The 17,691-nt window shown below is 41.8% G+C and overlaps 1 pseudogene; it reads right to left on the bottom strand.

The window, feature by feature from the left end:
- Positions 1–1,313: 1,313 nt before the first annotated feature.
- On the bottom strand, positions 1,314–1,712 carry LOC130026856 (fibulin-7-like; annotated as a pseudogene).
- Positions 1,713–17,691: the final 15,979 nt, after the last annotated feature.

The following is a 17,691-nucleotide window of genomic DNA, read 5'->3' as shown; positions in this document are numbered from 1 at the left end:
ATCATTTCATCTCTAGAACCTCTCCTCCCTTGGAAAATTACTGAGTGGGTTATTTTTTTTAACTTTTATTTTATTTGCTCGAGCGGGCCCAGTAACGTCTCCATTGGAGACTTTGTTGTTACTGTGTCTGGCATATCCAATACTCTTGGTAGCTTGCCGGGCTCTCCGAGAGGGGCGGAGGAATCGAACTCAGGTCGGCCATGTTGGCCGCTTGTAAGGCGAACGCCCTACCCGCTGTGTTATCGCTCCAGCTCTATACCACCAATGAGGATATACTAAAATACAGGAATGATAGATCCTCATACTACTCAAACCAACAGCATATTATTAGGCACAATTTTAGCTACTGCATGAACAGTGTACTAGGTTAACATAGTTCTAACACGTCTTCTCTAAATAAAATTTGAATTTCTTTCCCTTGTATTGTACTTGTGACATTTGCTTTAAAACTTTCACAGAGTTGCTGCAATCATCTAATGATTATTCCCATTCATCTGGCATTTCATGTCACCAAGGGATTTTGTGTAATACATAGCCTGAGGCTTATACAGAATACATGCCCTCCATCTAAACAGATGCCTCAAATCAAACGTAGATTTCTAACCTACCTTCAGGCAGGGAAAAGAGAAGCTCTCATCTTATGTCAAACCCTGCTACCTGCCTACCTCATATGTCTTCTAAACCTGATTTCAAGTGGAGAGATTATCTTTATTTTTTTTCTTTTTTTATTGAATCACCATGAAATACAGTTACAAAGCTTTCATGATTGAGTTTCAGTCATACAATGATCGAACACCCATTCTTCCACCATGTACATTTTCCACCATCAATGTTCCCAGAATCCCTCCCTATCCAGTAAGATGAATAGGTAGTGAGATCAAAGAGTCCAGTCAATGAGATGATCCTAGTCAAATATATACAAATAAAAATTATTACATAATGCCTGTAAGAAAGTTCAGCAACTCATCTGGAAGTCAGATTTATACCCTTCATTCCTCCTCTTCAAAAATTTCAATGCAAGTGCTTAAAAAAATGAATTAGAGTCACAGAAATAAGTAAGAACAAGCACTATAGCACTATGCTCCTATTATTCATAGATTTGCTCGAGCAGGCACCAGTAATGTCTCCATTGTGAGACTTGTTGTTACTGTTTTTGGCATATTGAATACACATAGAGATCTTGCCAGGCTCTGCCATGTGGGAGGGATACTCTCAGTAGCTTGCCAGGTTTTCCGAGAGGGACGGAAGAATCGAACCTGGGTTGGCCACGTGCAAGGCAAATGCCCTACCCACTGTGCTATCGCTCCAGCCACCTAGAAGTCATAAGGGGACACAAAGATGGTGACCTTTGACATGTGGTTGCTCTGGAAGGAGCAGTCCAGGTATTCGGACATGTCCACATCCACCTCCAGTGTCTGCAGCTCTTCCAGGGGCTGAATGGGGATCAGCGCTCCCATCTGCTGGTCTGAGCTCTGTATCTCAAAGTGGCCGTGGCTGTTTCCACCCACGATCCCAAATTTAAGGCTGTTGGGACCAGGCTGGCCCAACACAGAGGACATGGTGGCCATGCAGAAGAGCATGATGGGAGTCTGCAGGTTGGAGGGCAGGGAGAAGTAATGGAAAGAGATGGTCTTGGGCAAGTGACGGCACCGTCTGCTGTCCATGGGGCAGGGGTTTCACTCACACTGGAAGGTAGATGTCTTGAAGTAAGAACAGAAGTTATGTTAATGACTAAACAGAAAGATCAGCAAGTCAACACTAGCAACATGATGGCGGTCCAGCCAAATAATACCTTCTACTTCTCTTGATTGTAAAAGATCAGCCATCGCAATGTTCACAATTGCTACCAGGTTTCCAGTAAACCTCAGAAGAAATCAATTCAAGCCACTGTCCCACTAAAAGGATGACCTGGAAGTCAAACTTAAGAAGTAACTTAAGGACCAGGCGTGAAAGTTCAGTGGGTCAAATGTGGGTCAAGTGCTTGCCTTGCATGCAGCCAACCCAGGTATGGATCCCAGGCATCCCAATATGATCCCCCAACCCAGAGTCCAGAGTCGGAAGTAAGCCTTGAGCACCACCAAATATACAAACACCAAAACAAAGAATTCACCTTTGGACTTGGGTATTTATTAGAACCGTCAGGTTTTCCCCTCTGTTGGATAGCATTGGGATGTCCTTGTTCCACCCCCCACCCCCCGCTGAGAGCTTAGGTTTATTGAGCTACTTCCAGAACAGTGCCCCTGAGTCACACCCAATTCTGTCAAGCCCTAATAATCCCATATAGCTTTTCTCTTTCCTTTATGTCATTTGCATGGTTTATTTAGCAATGTCTTTTATGTATAGACACAGGAAGTCAGTTCGTGCTATGCTTTGTAACATGGGAGTTTATTGACTCCAAAATAATGTTTACCCCTGGTTATCCATATTTACTTGACTTAAGCCTCGGTTGCTTTTAGTTCCTATCACTTCAAAAGCAGGGTGCCACGATGGGACTGGATGGACCCAGGGTAAGATATAAGCTACCCTGACATAGAAAGGAGACAAGCTAAGCACCATAAGTATAATAAGTTAAGAGCATGGTCATGAACACCCCTCTATCCAAGAGTTTCTGTGAAGCCTTCTGAAAGTAATAAGGTGAATAAGCAATTACCAGTAAGTAAAGGTAAAGTAAAGGCCCTCCCATTGATCATCGATTTGCTTGAGCGGGCCCAGTAACGTCTCCATTGGAGACTTTGTTGTTACTGTGTCTGGCATATCGAATACTCTCGGTAGCTTGCCAGGCTCTCCGAGAGGGGCGGAGGAATCGAACTCGGGTCGGCCATGTTGGCTGCATGCAAGGCAGACGCCCTACCCGCTGTGCTATCACTCCAGCCCCAATTACCAGCTCGAGCAAATTACCAGTAATTAATGTAAAAATATTTGTGACCATTCTCAGACTTAAATAAATAAATAAATAAACAACTGACCAAATAATGTTTCAAGTCTAAGATCACAATCACACATAGTAAAGCAGGAATGCCGTGACACACAGCCTGTGTATAGTAGTTTCCATAAGGAGCTTGGTGTTGTTGCCCTCACTGCCGCTATCACGTATAATGTACAACTAGTGCTGAACTAATTTGTGTAGTTCAAGTTCTTGGTCATAAAAGCTAAGCTATTATAGCACTGTCCTCCCATTGTTCATCGATTTGCTCCAGCGGGCACCAGTAACGTCTTCATTGTGAAACTTGTTACTGTTTTTGGCATATCAAATATGCCACGGGGAGCTTGCCAGGCTCTCCCGTGAGGGCAGGATACTCTGAGTAGCCTGCCGGGATCTCCAAGAGGAACAGAGGAATCGAACCCAGGTCGGCTGAGTGCAAGGCAAATGCCCTACTCGCTGTGTTATTGCTCCAGCCCAGCTAATATAGATCTTTGATAAAATTGAAGTGGCAACATCAGCCTAGAAAAGCAGGGAATACCTGTAATTTTTTAAAAATATTTCACTTTGGGGGATACATCTGGTGATGCTCAGGGGTTACTTGTGACTCTGCAGTCAGGAATTGCTCCTGCTGGTGGTCAGAGGACCATATGAAATGCCAGGGATCGAACCCAGATCCACGGCATGCAAGGCAAATGCCCTTCTCATTGTACTATCGCTCTAGCCCTCAAAACCTGTACTTTATAAGGAGCCCTTCTGGAGCTCTGCTCTTTGAATAGGATTTTGTGGCTTTGTGCGGCACTGTGCTGTGGTTGCCAGACTTTCTCAGATAACAGTGATTTCTTCCATGTGGTACAATGGACAATAAGTTTTCATCATTAGTGTTGCTCCAAATATCAACAACTTATGTATTTTTATAAAAATCTTTAAATAAACGGAGGGAGAGCAGAAAACCATGTGTCATTCAGAATGCAATAAAGGGGAGGCTGCTGAAAATGAGATACCATCCAATTACTTCCTATTGATCAAGACTCACATTTATAACCTCGGTGTGACATACTTTTGAAAACAGTTCTCATTCATCATCTGGTATGTATGCCAGTTCTGATATATTCAACATAAAGCAAGCAGTTTTTCAATCACACTAAAATCTAAAAAATACTTCCTTAATCACGACAATTAGCTGTTAAGAAGAAAGAATTGGCCTTTCGACCATCAAAAAATAAAACAAGCCAACTCTTTCTGGATAAGTTTTCTGACCAACCCTGATAGAGGACCATCTGTGGACTTCATTTGCCTGCAGCTCAGGGATTGTCAGGGTGCAGAAATAGAGCATTAAAACCATGCAATGTTGCATGGATGGCTTAGTAACACTAGCATCCTAAAACTCTAAAACAAAAATAAAAATGCAATCATTTTAAAAGAGCCACAACCTCTCTTTTAACTTCAGTTTATCCCTCAGGCTTTGCTCTGTAAAGCCATTGAACAATCATTTTTAACAAGCCCATGAGTCTGTTTTATCTCTTACATTCCAGCCACTTGAGGATAATGATGAGTTAGAGGAAAAAGAGCAATGAGATCTTTGCCCTCCTGCAATTAAATTTTGTAAGCAATAAACAAGAGCGGTGAGAGTGATGAAGAAGCAGTAGAAGGGGAGGGGCCAGAGAGATACTGCAGCTGGTACACAACCAACCTGGGTTTGATCCTCAGCACCCTAGATGGTCTCGTGAGCCCCACCAGTAGTTTTTCCTGAGTGTAGAGGCAGGAGCAATCCCTGAGCATCACCAAATTTCATGTCCCCCTCAAAAAAAAAAATTTTAAAAGAACTGCAATTTTGAAAAAGTGGTAGAAGTATGGAACATGCAAAAGTATGGAACATGCAAAAGTATAGAACATGTATGGAACATGTATAGGAAAAGTACGGAACACGCAAAAGAGCCCAGGGAGAGAGGCCTCACCACCTCCCACCTTGCTCTCATTCTCAAAGCCCTGCCCCATGATAGTGGAGGATTAGGTGACATTTACACACCAGAAAAGACACGTTCCCTAGAATATACCTTTTCTTCTAGCTCACACCCCAGAAACACAGGGCCCTCACTACCCTGGAAAATGGTCCAATCCTGACAGTAGTGTCTGAATTACTCCACAGGTGCAGGCAGCTCTAGGTAGCCAAGGGATCATGAAAGTAGATGGGTGGAGGCACCATGCAGGGGTTAGGACTAAATTAAAGTTAGGAGGGAAATTATGAGTGGCCTCTGAGCATGTATCAGGGACTGATTCTCCTGTCCTTCCAGGTTTGGGCAGGAAACTACAAAGGACCTGGCATTTCTATGCAGGTATCTGAACTTCCTTCTTTTTCAGTGTATGAATTTAAAATTCCATTACTTTCTAGCCTGATATACTTCTATGTAAGTGTATACACATACATAGATACATACATTCATAGGCACATATGCCATACAATGCACAAACACACATGTACTCATATATGGACTTAAAATAAGAAATTATCAGCTGGTCCTATACTTCTTTTTTAGCCAAAGATATGATCCTTCAGTAGATGCAAGGGTCAGGAATATTGCTCCATAGTTTGAAGCCTGCCTCGTGAGTGGGGGGCGAAAGCATTTGGAATAGAGAAGGGATCACTAAGAAAATGATGGTTGGAAGCATCAGTCACAATGGGAAATATGTGATGAAAGTAGATAAAGGACCAAATGTGATGGCCTTTCGGTATCTGTGTTGCAAACCATAATGCCCAAAAGTAGAGAGAGAAGATGTGGGAAATTGTCTGCCATGGAGGCAGGGGGAGGGTGGGAAATTGGGGGTATACTGAAGAGATTGGTGGTGGGAAATGTGCACTGGTGGAGGGATGGGTGTTTGAATATTGTATGATTGTAACTCAAACATGAAAACTTGTAACTGTATCTCACAGTGATTCAAGAAACTAAAATTAAAAAAAAAGATATGATCCTTGGCCAACTATATATCAGAGAAACCTTGGAGAATCTCTCACTGTATGTAAGATGAATGAAAATCATCACAGGGTGGTACAACATACCAAGCATTCGTGCCTTGTTACTGAGACGACTAAAAATAAGAAACCAAGATTAATAAGCTACTTGTAGTAGCATACAAGGGGAGTTACTCACATAGTTTGGGCACTGAGAGTGGAAACACAGAAGCAAATGTGTAGGAATTATTCACTTGCAGAAAGTTTTCATAAGAAGGCTCCCAGGCTCCGTACCTGTGATAGAATAAAAGTAAGAGAATTAGGTAATCAGAGAAAGTAAATTACAATTTGTTTGCAAAAGAAGTCTCAGAAGATCCCAGTGAAGGGACTGCAGTAATGTTTCTTCAGAGTTTCCTTTATTGGCATCATTCATTAAAGAGACTTGAGTTCTAAACCATCAGCAGTCGACAACCCCAGGTTGGAGGTAAAAAGAGAAAAATAAGGAGTTTGTACCAAAGTCGGAAATCTGGGCCCCTCACAGTCTATCAGAGAAAAACTGTTACTATTTAAGGGACCACGACTACTAAATTGAAGAAACCCCAAAGTGAATGCTTTATTTGTAGTTGACTTGACCCCAGCCACCCTGCCCTTTCTTTTGACCACATGTGCTATAATATTTCCTGTTCTTGACCATCAAAAATTCAGTTGGAGTACTGCACCAGCAATAACAGCAGAGAATTCCATTTGTATCCTCAACTCCAGGCCCAGAAAGTCAGGAAGCCTTGGATGGTAAAACCCAGAATAAGAAAGCCAATGAGAATCTCTGAAAAGGTTAAATGAGAAGTAATATACTCAAATTATTTCTTAAACAGGTACATAGAGTATCAATAATAACAGAAAAAGTTGACAAATTTGACCTCAAAACTTCTGTTTAGATCTGCTCGGGACTGGAACTGAGGCACATCTCATGGAAACAAAGCTGAACAGAAAACAGCATGGACAATTCTCAAAAAATTAGAAATTGAGCTCCCATTTGACCCAGCAATACCACTCCTGGGAATATATCCCAGAGAGGCAAAAATGTATAGTCGAAGTGACATCTGCACTTGTTTGTTCATTCCAGCCCTCTTTACAATAGCCAGAACCTGGAAAAAACCTGAGTGCCCAAGAACAGATGACTGGTTAAAGAAACTTTGGTACATCTACACAATGGAGTACTATGTAGCTGTTAGAAAAGATGAAGTCATGAAATTTACATACAAGTGGTACTACATGGAAAGTATCATGCTAAGCGAAAGGAGTCAAAAAGAGAGGGACAGACATAGAAAGATTGCATTCATCTGGGGGACATAAAGTAACAAAATAGGAGATTAATACCCAAGAATAGCCGGGATTAGTACCAGGAGGATTACTCCATGGCTTAGAGGCCAGCCGGGAATTCTAGGGGAAAGGGCAGCTCAGCTAGAGAAGGGAGCACCAAATAAAGGGTGTTTGGAGGATCCTCCCAGGAGGGAAGTTGCATGTTGAAAGTAGACTATGGACCGAACATGATTGCCACTCAATGCCTCTTTTGCAGACCACAACACCCAAAAGGAGAGAGAAAACAAAAGGGAATGCCCTGCCACAGAGGCAGGGTGGGATGGGGGGGATGGGTGTGGGAGGGATACTGGGATCCGTGGTAGTGGAAAATGGGCACTGGTGGAGGGATGGGTATTCGATAATTGTATAATCGAAACCCAGGCACAAAAATTTGTGGGTCTACAGCTGTACCTCATGGTGTTTCACTAATAAAAATATATATAAAAGAAAAACCTGTTTATCAAAGACATATTAAGATAAGGGCCAGGGGGGCTGAAAAGATAGCACAGCAGTTAGGGCGTTTGCCTTGCATGTGGCCGACCCAGGTTTGATTTCCAGCATTGCATATAATCCCCTGAGCACTGCCAGGAATAACTCCTGAGTGCAGAGCCAGGAGTAACCCCTGTGCATCGCCGGGTGTGACCCAAAAAAGCAAAAAAAAAGGAGGGGTCAGGGATTTAGCTCAATGGTAAAGCATTAATTTGCATGTGAGGTCCTGGCTTTAATCCCTGGCACTGCACAGAGAGAGAGAGAGAGAAGGAAAGAGAGAGAAGAGAGAAGAGGAAAGTAAGAAAAGAGAGAGAGAAAAGACAAACTACAGACTAAGGAGGACTATTTGCAATAGAAGTATGTAACAATTCATATACAAATGATATAATTTTTGTAAATAAATTTTAAAAGGAACCAGGTGATAGAATATTTTTAATAGAAGAAAAGATTATGAGTACTTCACCAAAGAGTCTATCTAAATGGCCAACAAGCACAAGAAAAGTAGTACTACGTTACGAGTCAGTGGAAAAAAAAACAAAACAGAACCATGATCATGATGGAGGACCAATTATGCAACACGAAAATGGTTAAAATAAAACTAGCAAGCACCAAGCATTGACAAAAATTGTGTGCTCATGCACTATGAAGAACTTCATACATTGCAGATGGGAGGGTAAATTGGCCTATCCCTTTTTGGAAAACCATTTGGCATATTCTGCTAAAATATGCCTATCTTATGATTCACTAACTCCACACCAAAGCATTTTGCCAACAGATTGTTTATACTAGTAATAGTCTTAAAAATCAGATATTAGAAACAAACGTCCTTTAGCAATAAACTAATGCTAGTTTTTTCACACAAAGGATTACAACATAGTAAAAGAACTTCTGCTATAACCAACAACAGTATGTTGAGCAGAGAAGACACACACAAAGGAGTTCATGTTCCATGATAGCATTTATATGAAGCTTAAAAATGGACAAACTCAATCTACAAAGCTAGACAGAGTATTTTTATTTCTTTTTGAGAAGGGTATAGATGTTTACGGATGAGAACACCACAATGCCTTCTAGGATGCAGAAATGCTTTGTATCTTCATCTGGGTGTTTGTTTCTGGGAATTTAATAACACAAAAATGTATACCCTTTTGGTATCTGACATTATACTTCCAAAAAGTGAATGGCTTTTAATAGTATTTATGAGATGTAGGAAAGGTAGGGAGAAATGAAGCAGCAGCAGAGGAATAAGGAAAGGAAGAAAAAGAGGAAGAGAGAGGAAAATCATCAATTTTAAGATCATCAGAGAATTAACAAAGGGAACGGAAAGTGACAAGTTCCAAGAACAAGCTTGGCACAGATGGACAAGAAGACCAGCTTGTAATGTGCAAGAATCATAATCCTAAATGATGAGGGAAAGGAGATAGGACACCCAGTGTGGCACTGTAGTTTTCGAAGAGTCTCAATTTTTAATCTAAGAGCAAAGGGAAGCAATTGGCCAGTTGAAAACAGCAAGAGGGTGGTCTATCATCCAGCTTATGAATGTTTTTCTTTAATAGCTTTAACTTCTTTTTAAAAAATGGACTGGACAGGGATATGGTGCCGCCAGTATGTCAATCTGTACCTGTGAGGTGAGTGCATCAGCAGCCTAATGGCGCCTTCAGACTTCCAGATACCCCAAAATCCCTGCTGTGCCTTTGGCCAGACCCCAAAAACTTGGGGAAAAGTTTACCAAGAAAGTAAACGGCCAAAAGTTAGGTATATGAGAGACACACCCACAAATCATCTCTGGCTCAGCTATATAATTAGAGGCAGGGCCTCTCTGGTTCCTGATCAAACTGCTTAATGGCCATGATCCCGGAGACTCAGAGACAAATCTCAAAACCCAGTGGCTTTTGGCAGAAATGCATCCGGTCAGTGCCAGACCACCCCAGGGGGGAAAGGGTATTGTCCCTCTGCCTGCTCCCCCATGGTGGCTCAGTAGCTGCCATCTTCCAGAGGCCATTGTACAGTCAGATTTGGGCCTGCAGTAACAAGACATGTTGGGCCTCATGGGATGGGGTGGCGCTGGCCCATTCCTCCCCGCCCCAACGAGATCCGAAGTCACCATTAACGAACAGCCTCTCTGGCTCCTGATCTAGTTGCTTAATGGCCATGATCCAAGAGACTCAGGAACAAATCTTAGAACCCACCAGGTTTGGGCAGAAATCCCTCCAGATTTAATAGTTAAAATTTAAGAATTCCAAAATCGCACAGCCACTACTGTGGCTACATGACATCATATGTTATTCATAACCAGCAATAGAAAACAAATTGTCTACTATTGCCTTTTCAGCAGATCTGAGTGTTGGGGTAAAATCCCAAATAATAATAGTGGGTCTGGTATCGAAATATTGAATGTAATCATAGTAGAAAGAGAGTAATATGGAAATCATCTGCCCCACAGGTAGGGGTAGGATGTAGGATGGGGGTATACTGGGGTTTTTGGTGATGGAAAATGGCCACTGGTGAAGGGACCGGTGTTTCATTTATGATCAAGACTTAAACCCGAAAGCTTTGTAACTGCTCTCACAGTGATTCAATAAATAAAATTATAAAAATGGGGGGGGGGAAGGACTGGATTATAAAAGGCAAAACTAATGAAAGGAGACTGATCACAAGAATACTAGATTGATAAACTATATAAAGCAAGGCCAGAGAGAGAGTGCAGGGGTCAAAGCACCTGCCTTGTATATGGCCTGTGCCCAACCCCAACACCACATATAGTCCCCCTGAGCATATCCAGGAGTGATTTCTGAATCCAGAGTGAGTCATAAGCCCTGAGTACACTGGTTGTAGCCTCCCCCAAATTAACAAAGTATAACCTCAAAAAAAATTTGAGAGGCACTCCTGTTAGCAGTAATGTGAAGAAGCTCTATATCTTCATTTGTCCAGCTTCTCCATCTTTTCCAGTGTAACCTACAGGAGGTTACTGGTATAAAGATGCTTTCAATAAGGCCTCTTACCCTCTGACTACTGGTTGGCTCAGCAGGTAAGTGGTCAGGAGGAGAAATAATTGGGTGCTTCATCCAACTCCCTGCTGATGTGTCATCACAGGAAACATCTCAGGCAGGCTTTTCCCACAGCTTTGAAATCTAAGTTTCGATAACTGAAGGCTTGTATATACCTTTATAAAGGTGCTCGTCATCTACTTTCCCTCAGTTTTTCTGTTTGCTTGTGCATTGGATGTTATCAACACATAGGTCATGGCTGAATGAATCAGAATTATCTAGAGACCAAGAAGAGAATAATAGCAAGTATTCGACATGTATTCTACATGCTCCTAAGAAAGCAGAGATATTTCTAGAAAATATTTCTAGAAATATTTTCAAAGTATCTCTATCCAAAAAGGAAACGCTACATTTGAAACTGCAAGAGTGGAGTATCTGATTATATGCCATATTTTGTTCTAAGAAAAGGCAGGATTCAGAACTTCCTTCCTCCCTTTGGCCCTTCCTTCCTGCCTGCCTGCCTTCCTTTGGGGTTTTGGGGCCATACCTATTTGTGCTCAGCACTTAGTCCTGGCTCTCCACTCAGGGATCACTCATGGCAGGGCTTTTAGAGGGCACCATCTGTATTATTTGCCCCACCCCCCAAAAAGAGTCTCTTTATATATTTTATAAGCACACATTCGTTCTTAATAATACTTTCTGTGATTTAAATTATTTTGTATTATTTACTTTCATCTTATTAACTCTGGGATCTTTGAAAATAATCCATGAAAATAGTTCATGAAGAGATCTGCCTATTGGTTCACCATGATCTGGAACAATATGAAGGTAGAGACAAGCCTTCAGTTATAAAAACCTAGACTTAAATAAATCTTCTTCACATGTGGAATGGAGGGAGGAAGATAAAACAAATGAAAAGGGAATAGTTGGAGATGCAGAATTGGATGAGAATGAGACCACAGCAACTCCAATTATCATGGGCTACAAGTTCATATACACGTCTCTTTTCATCACTTGATCACTTGACATCCCCTTATTCATTGATTTGCTTGAGCGGGCGCCAGTAACAACTCCATTCATCCCTGTCGTGTGCTAATGTAGCCCAATGGCATCTGCTCATTCTAGGAACATAAAGAGCCTCAAATCAATCATTCAGGGTCTTGACAAAGAAGTCTGACCATCTCATAGGTGGGCGGCTATGTGACCTTTTGACGTCCCGTGGAATCCAGTCAGTAATGGCTCTAGTCCAGTGGTCATCTCCAAATTTCATTACATGTCCAGCCCATCTGATTTTCGACACCTTGGAAATTAGACAGCATCCCTGATTGTTGACCATCGACGAAGGTCAGAACTTCAGATTCTTTCTCTCATTTGCGTGAAGCATGATACTCCAAGAAGAGTTCTTTTGATTCCTCTTTGGGAGACCTGAATAGCATTCTCATCATGTTTGCGTAGGGCCCAGGTCTCTGAGGCATATGTTAATGCAGGAAGAACAGTGAAATCGAAGAGATGTGCCCAGAGCTGGAAGTTCTTTGTCCTCTTAGTTATTTCTTTGACATTCTTGAAGGCGTTGCAAGCCGCTTTCTTTCTCCTGCACAACTCAGGTGCCAGGTCATTCGTCATGTTGACTTCTCGACCGTGGTACACATAACTGTTGCATTCGGAGATGTTCGTCCCATTGTGAGTGAATGGAACATCAGGAACGAGACCATTTCTCATAAACATTGTCTTTGTTAGATTCAGCTGTAGTCCAACCCTTCCACACTCATGGTCGAAGTTGGCTAGCATTTGTGCCGTTTGGCTGGTGTTTGGTGTTGTAAGAACGATGACATCAGCAAAGCGGAGGTGGTGTAGTTGTCGACTGTCTATCTTCACTCCCATTCCTTCCCATTCCAGTCGTCACATGACATTCTCGAGGGTGGCACTGAAGGGTTTTGGTGAAATAGTACCATCCTGCCGAAACCCTCTTGACATCCCTGTAGAATGGTGAGATTCTGGTAGTGAATCCGCAATACAGCTCAGGGAGGATCCTGATGTATTGAGTTTGAACGCACTGTTTGGCTAGGGTCTCGATGACTGCTTCAGTCTCAACAGAATTGAAAGCCTTCTTTAAATCAATGAACATTAGACAGAGCGGCATCTTGAACTCCAGAGAAACCTTAATAAGCTTGGTTATCGTGTGGATATGGTCAATTGTGCTAAATCCTTTTCGAAAACTGGCTTGCTTGCATGGTTGTTCTCTTTTCATCACTTAATCACTTAGCTTCCCGTTAAACGTCGATTTGCTCGAGCGGGCGCCAGTAACATCTCCATTTGTCCCTGTCGCGTGCTAGTGTAGCCCAATGGCATCTGTTCGCTCTAGGAATATGAAGAGCCACAAACTGATCGTTCATGATCTTGATGAAGAAGTCTGACCATCTGGTAGGTGGGCGGCCACGTGGTCTTTTGACATCCCGTGGAATCCAGTCAGTAACAGCTCTAGTCCAGCGGTCGTCTTTAAATCTCATTACGTGACCAGTCCATGTGATTTTTGACACCTTGGCAAACGAGACAGCGTCCCTGATTCTTGATAGTCGACGGATGTTGGAACTCCAGATTCTTTCTCTCATTTGAGTGAAACTTGATATTCCAAGCATAGCTCTTTCTATTCTTCTTTGGGAGACCTGAATAGCGTTCTCATCCTGTTTGCATAGGGCCCAGGTCTCTGAGGCATATGTTAATGCAGGAAGAACAGTGAAATCAAAGAGATGTGCCCGGAGCCGGAGGTTCTTCGTCCTCTTAGTTATTTCTTTGACGCTCTTGAAGGCATTCCAAGCCACTCTCTTCCTCCTGCGCAGCTCGGGTGCCGGGTCATTTGTCATGTTGACTTCTCAACCTAGGTACACATAGCTGTTGCATTCGGAGATGGTCGTTCCATTGAGAGTGAATGGGGCGTCATGAATGAGGCTGTTTCTCATAAACATTGTCTTCGTAAGATTCAGCTGTAGTCCAACCTTTCCACACTCACGGTCAAAGTCGGCCAGCATTTGTGCCGCTTGGCTGATGTTTGGTGTTATTAAAACAATGTCATCAGCAAAGCAGAGGTGGTGTAGTTGCCGACCATCTATCTTCACTCTCATTCCTTCCCATTCCAGTCGTCGCATGATGTTCTCGAGGGTAGCACTGAAGAGTTTCGGTGAAATGGTATCACCCTGCCGCACCCCTCTCTTGACATCAACGATCACTTCTTTGTAGAATGGTGAGATCCTGGTAGTGAATCCGCAATACAGCTCACGGAGGATCCTGATGTATTGGGCTTGAATGCCCTGATTGGCTAGGGCTTCAATGACCTCTTCCGTCTCAACAGAATCAAAGGCCTTCTTTAAATCAATGAACGTTAAGTAGAGCGGCATCTTGAACTCCCGAGAAACCTCAATGAGCTTGGTTATCGTGTGGATATGGTTGATGGTGCTGAATCCTTTGCGGAACCCTGCTTTCTCGCATGGTTGACCTTCATCTAGTGTTCTTCCAATCCTATTTAGGATGACTTGAGTGAACAACTTGTAGATGACAGACAATAGGCAGATTGGACCATAGTTGCCAATGTCATGGATGTCTCCCTTCTTGAACAGTAGTACTGTCCTGCTGGTTTTTTATTGGGACGGAACCTTGCATTCAGACAGGTAGTGTGTGAAGAGCCGAGCCAGTGTATTGATGAGTACTGATGGCAGATTCTTCAGGTGTTCAGGTCTGACCTTGTCTGGGCTGGGTGCTGTTCGTTTCTTTACTGATGAAATGGCAGAATACGATTGAATGGAGGAATACGATCGACTGGTTCAGCACCTCCATGATTGTGCGAGGAACGCCAAGAGAGAGATAGCCACAAAAAAAGCCTGTCTTCGAAAACTCTTGAGCTTATTCGCGAACATGGTTTGGCACATGCCTCAGGCAACCGCAAGCTAACATCCAAGCTCGCAAAGCAGTGCAGAGATGCGATCAAGGAAGACCTCAAAGAGAGAAGAGCAGAAGTACTGGTAGAAGCAGCAGAAGCCGGGAAAAATATTCGTAACATCCGCTTGCCCTTTGCCAACTACAAGACCAAGATGACTGCCCTCCAACGTCCTGATGGATCTATCACATCCTCCAGAATGGCAATGGAGAAGATTATCCATGACTTCTACTCAAATCTCTTCGATAGCCATGTCCACTTGCCGACATACCAAATTCCACAGGATGGATATGTCGCTCCCAACGTTCTCCCTTCCGAAATCTCTTTTCATATGTTTATTTATTTAAATTTTCATAAGAATCTCTTTTCTACCAAATATTTATGAAGATTCAAAATAAGTAAAGTGTCCATAAAATAGGAGATATTGTTATAATATAAAAGCAGGCATCAGCAAAATTGAGCTGGGCTCAGAGATTTACACAATATATATCAGTTTTTGCAGGACACCGAGGGTATAAATTTGTATGGGTTTTATTTTAAGAATAATACAGCAGGGGTGTAGAGATAGAACAGTGTGTAGGGTCCTTTCCTTGCACACAACTAACTTGGGTTCAGTCTCTAGTAACTCATATGATTGACCAAAAAAACCTCCACAAGTGATCTCTTAGCACAGAGCCTGGAGTAACACCTGAGTGCCTTTGCCAAACATACACACACTCACACACACACACACATACATACACACAATAATAACACTGCCAAACTGGTTATAAGCCTTAGAATCTGGCAATGTGCATCTAGATGTTAAGAAATTCAAGAGACTATATACAAAATATGACAAGATGAGCCTTATACTCCTTGACTCCTGAGACAAGAAATTGTAACAGAAGGCCAGAAAATGCAGCTATTCAGCTGCTTTCGGAGCTTGAAACACAAGACTCCTTACCTCAGCTCCAATCAGTCATATCCAAACAACACAGGTGGATGCCACATAAGAGGAGGGATTTAAGATGGAGAAAAGGCCTTGAATGAACAAAAGCAGAGGGTGGGTGGCAATTATTGCGACAGATCTCTCGAGAGGGCCTCTGCAACTAGTAGCATAGCTTAAGATGAGGTATGAGTTGAAATATAATTCATATCTAAATAAGAATAAGCCCTCTTGATTTTATATAAATACCACAATATGAATTCCCTATTTTTATTGTAAATGCCTCCAGATAAACAGATATAATCAGAGGGCCAGAAGAGAAGGGTTTATTAGAAAGAATTGAAACTGCAGGATGGCCAGCAGACTGAGGACCAAGAAAAATAAAATTATAGTTCAAAATCTATGGACATACCACTGCATCTTTCCTATTACTATAGAGTTTTTAAAAGTTATTTGTCCTTCTTCTGACATCAAAATTCTTCTGCCCATCCTTTGAGACTAAAGAGCTAAACTCTTTGAGAATAGGGACAAGGATTTCCTCTCTCTTTTTTACCCCAATAGATATGTAGTATCTAGTATGGAATGAGTATATGTATTAAGCATTTTAAAGGTTTTGTGTTATACATTTGGCAAAATAATCCGCATGTTAATTTGACACCAACTATTGGCTGGGCACTATACTAAATATACATGCAATGTTACTAAGTCCTAGATTAGCCAAAGAGCTTACAGCTCCTTTTCACAGATGAAGAAACCAAGTTCAAAGATAAAGATGTTCAATAATTTGCCTGTGACTACACAGTATCATAAGTTCTTTTTTTTTTTTCACTTTTTTGGGGGGGTCACAACCATCAATACGCAGGGGTTACTTCTGGCTTGGCATTTAGGCATACACCTGGCAGTGTTCGGGGGACCATATGGGATTCTGGGAACTAAACCCAGGTCATCTGCGTGAAGGAAAACATCCTAGCTGCTGTGCTATTGCCTCAGCCAGTTTAAAAATAAATTTATCTGAACACACAAAAAACTTTAAGCAATTAAATGCTTTATTCATAAAAAGTACTATGTATCCTTAAAATAAAGCAGAGGACATTTTCTACTTATTACTTCACTGAACAACCAGGATAATGAAAAAGAAATCATTTTCTATCCTTTGCAAAGAGAAGTGCAAACACACAGATATACTTTTGCTTTAAAAATTAAACTAAAAGCAAAAAACATTCCCTATTCTTATTGGATAGGAAATACTTTATGGATTAATGAAAATGAGGGATGAGTAGCTACTAAATCTAGCCATAAAAGCAGACATTTTAGATAATAAACCATATTTTATTCACCCTGACAGCTGTAGTTCAATTTAAGTATTTGTGATATTATTTCATAGAAAATGTGTCTAATTCATGAAAGTTAGGTAATATGAAGCTGCACTCCTGAAATGTGCTCAGGCTTTTGCTATTAAAGTTATATGTAAGAGGATTTTCTGCTTAGAGCTGTGGGTTTCATGTAGTAATGAAAAGAAAATTATATTCCACTCTGCTATAGAGTCTTTAAAAGTTATTTAAAGTTACTACCTAGGCAAGTCATACCATTACTATTACCAAGATAACTACACTATATTTTGTGGTTAGTTAGTCAAGCAACATATACTCTATTTGATATCTGTTGAACTGAATATGAAAATTATCATAAAGGGAATCATTTTTATATTATTAACTTTTACCATTTGAGCTTACTTTGAAAAAAATCATGTGTTTTTCAAGTTTTGTCATTTAAACAATTACATTTTTTTAAAATCTGGGAGGTAAACACGTGCTAGAGGGGAAGGAAGCTCAGCTAGAGAAGGGAGCACCATATAAAGGGTGTTGGGAGGATCCTCTCAGGATGGGAGAAGCATGCTGTAAGTAGACTATAGACCAAACATGATTGCCACTCAATGCCTCTTTTGCAGACCACAACACCCAAAAGGAGAGAGAAAACAAAAGGGAATGCCCTGCCACAGAGGCAGGGTGGGATGGAGGGGATGGAGGGTGGGAGGGATGCCGGGACCCGTGGTGGTGGAGGATGGGCGCTGGTGGTGGGATGGGTATTTGATCATTGTATAACTGAAACCCAAGCACAAAAATTTGTAAG

The sequence above is a fragment of the Sorex fumeus genome, unplaced genomic scaffold (assembly GCF_029834395.1).
Source record: "Sorex fumeus unplaced genomic scaffold, SorFum_2.1 ptg000035l, whole genome shotgun sequence".
NCBI lineage: Eukaryota > Metazoa > Chordata > Mammalia > Eulipotyphla > Soricidae > Sorex > Sorex fumeus.
The sequence above is the reverse complement of the archived record's forward strand: the minus strand, read 5'-3'. Positions and strand labels throughout refer to the sequence as shown.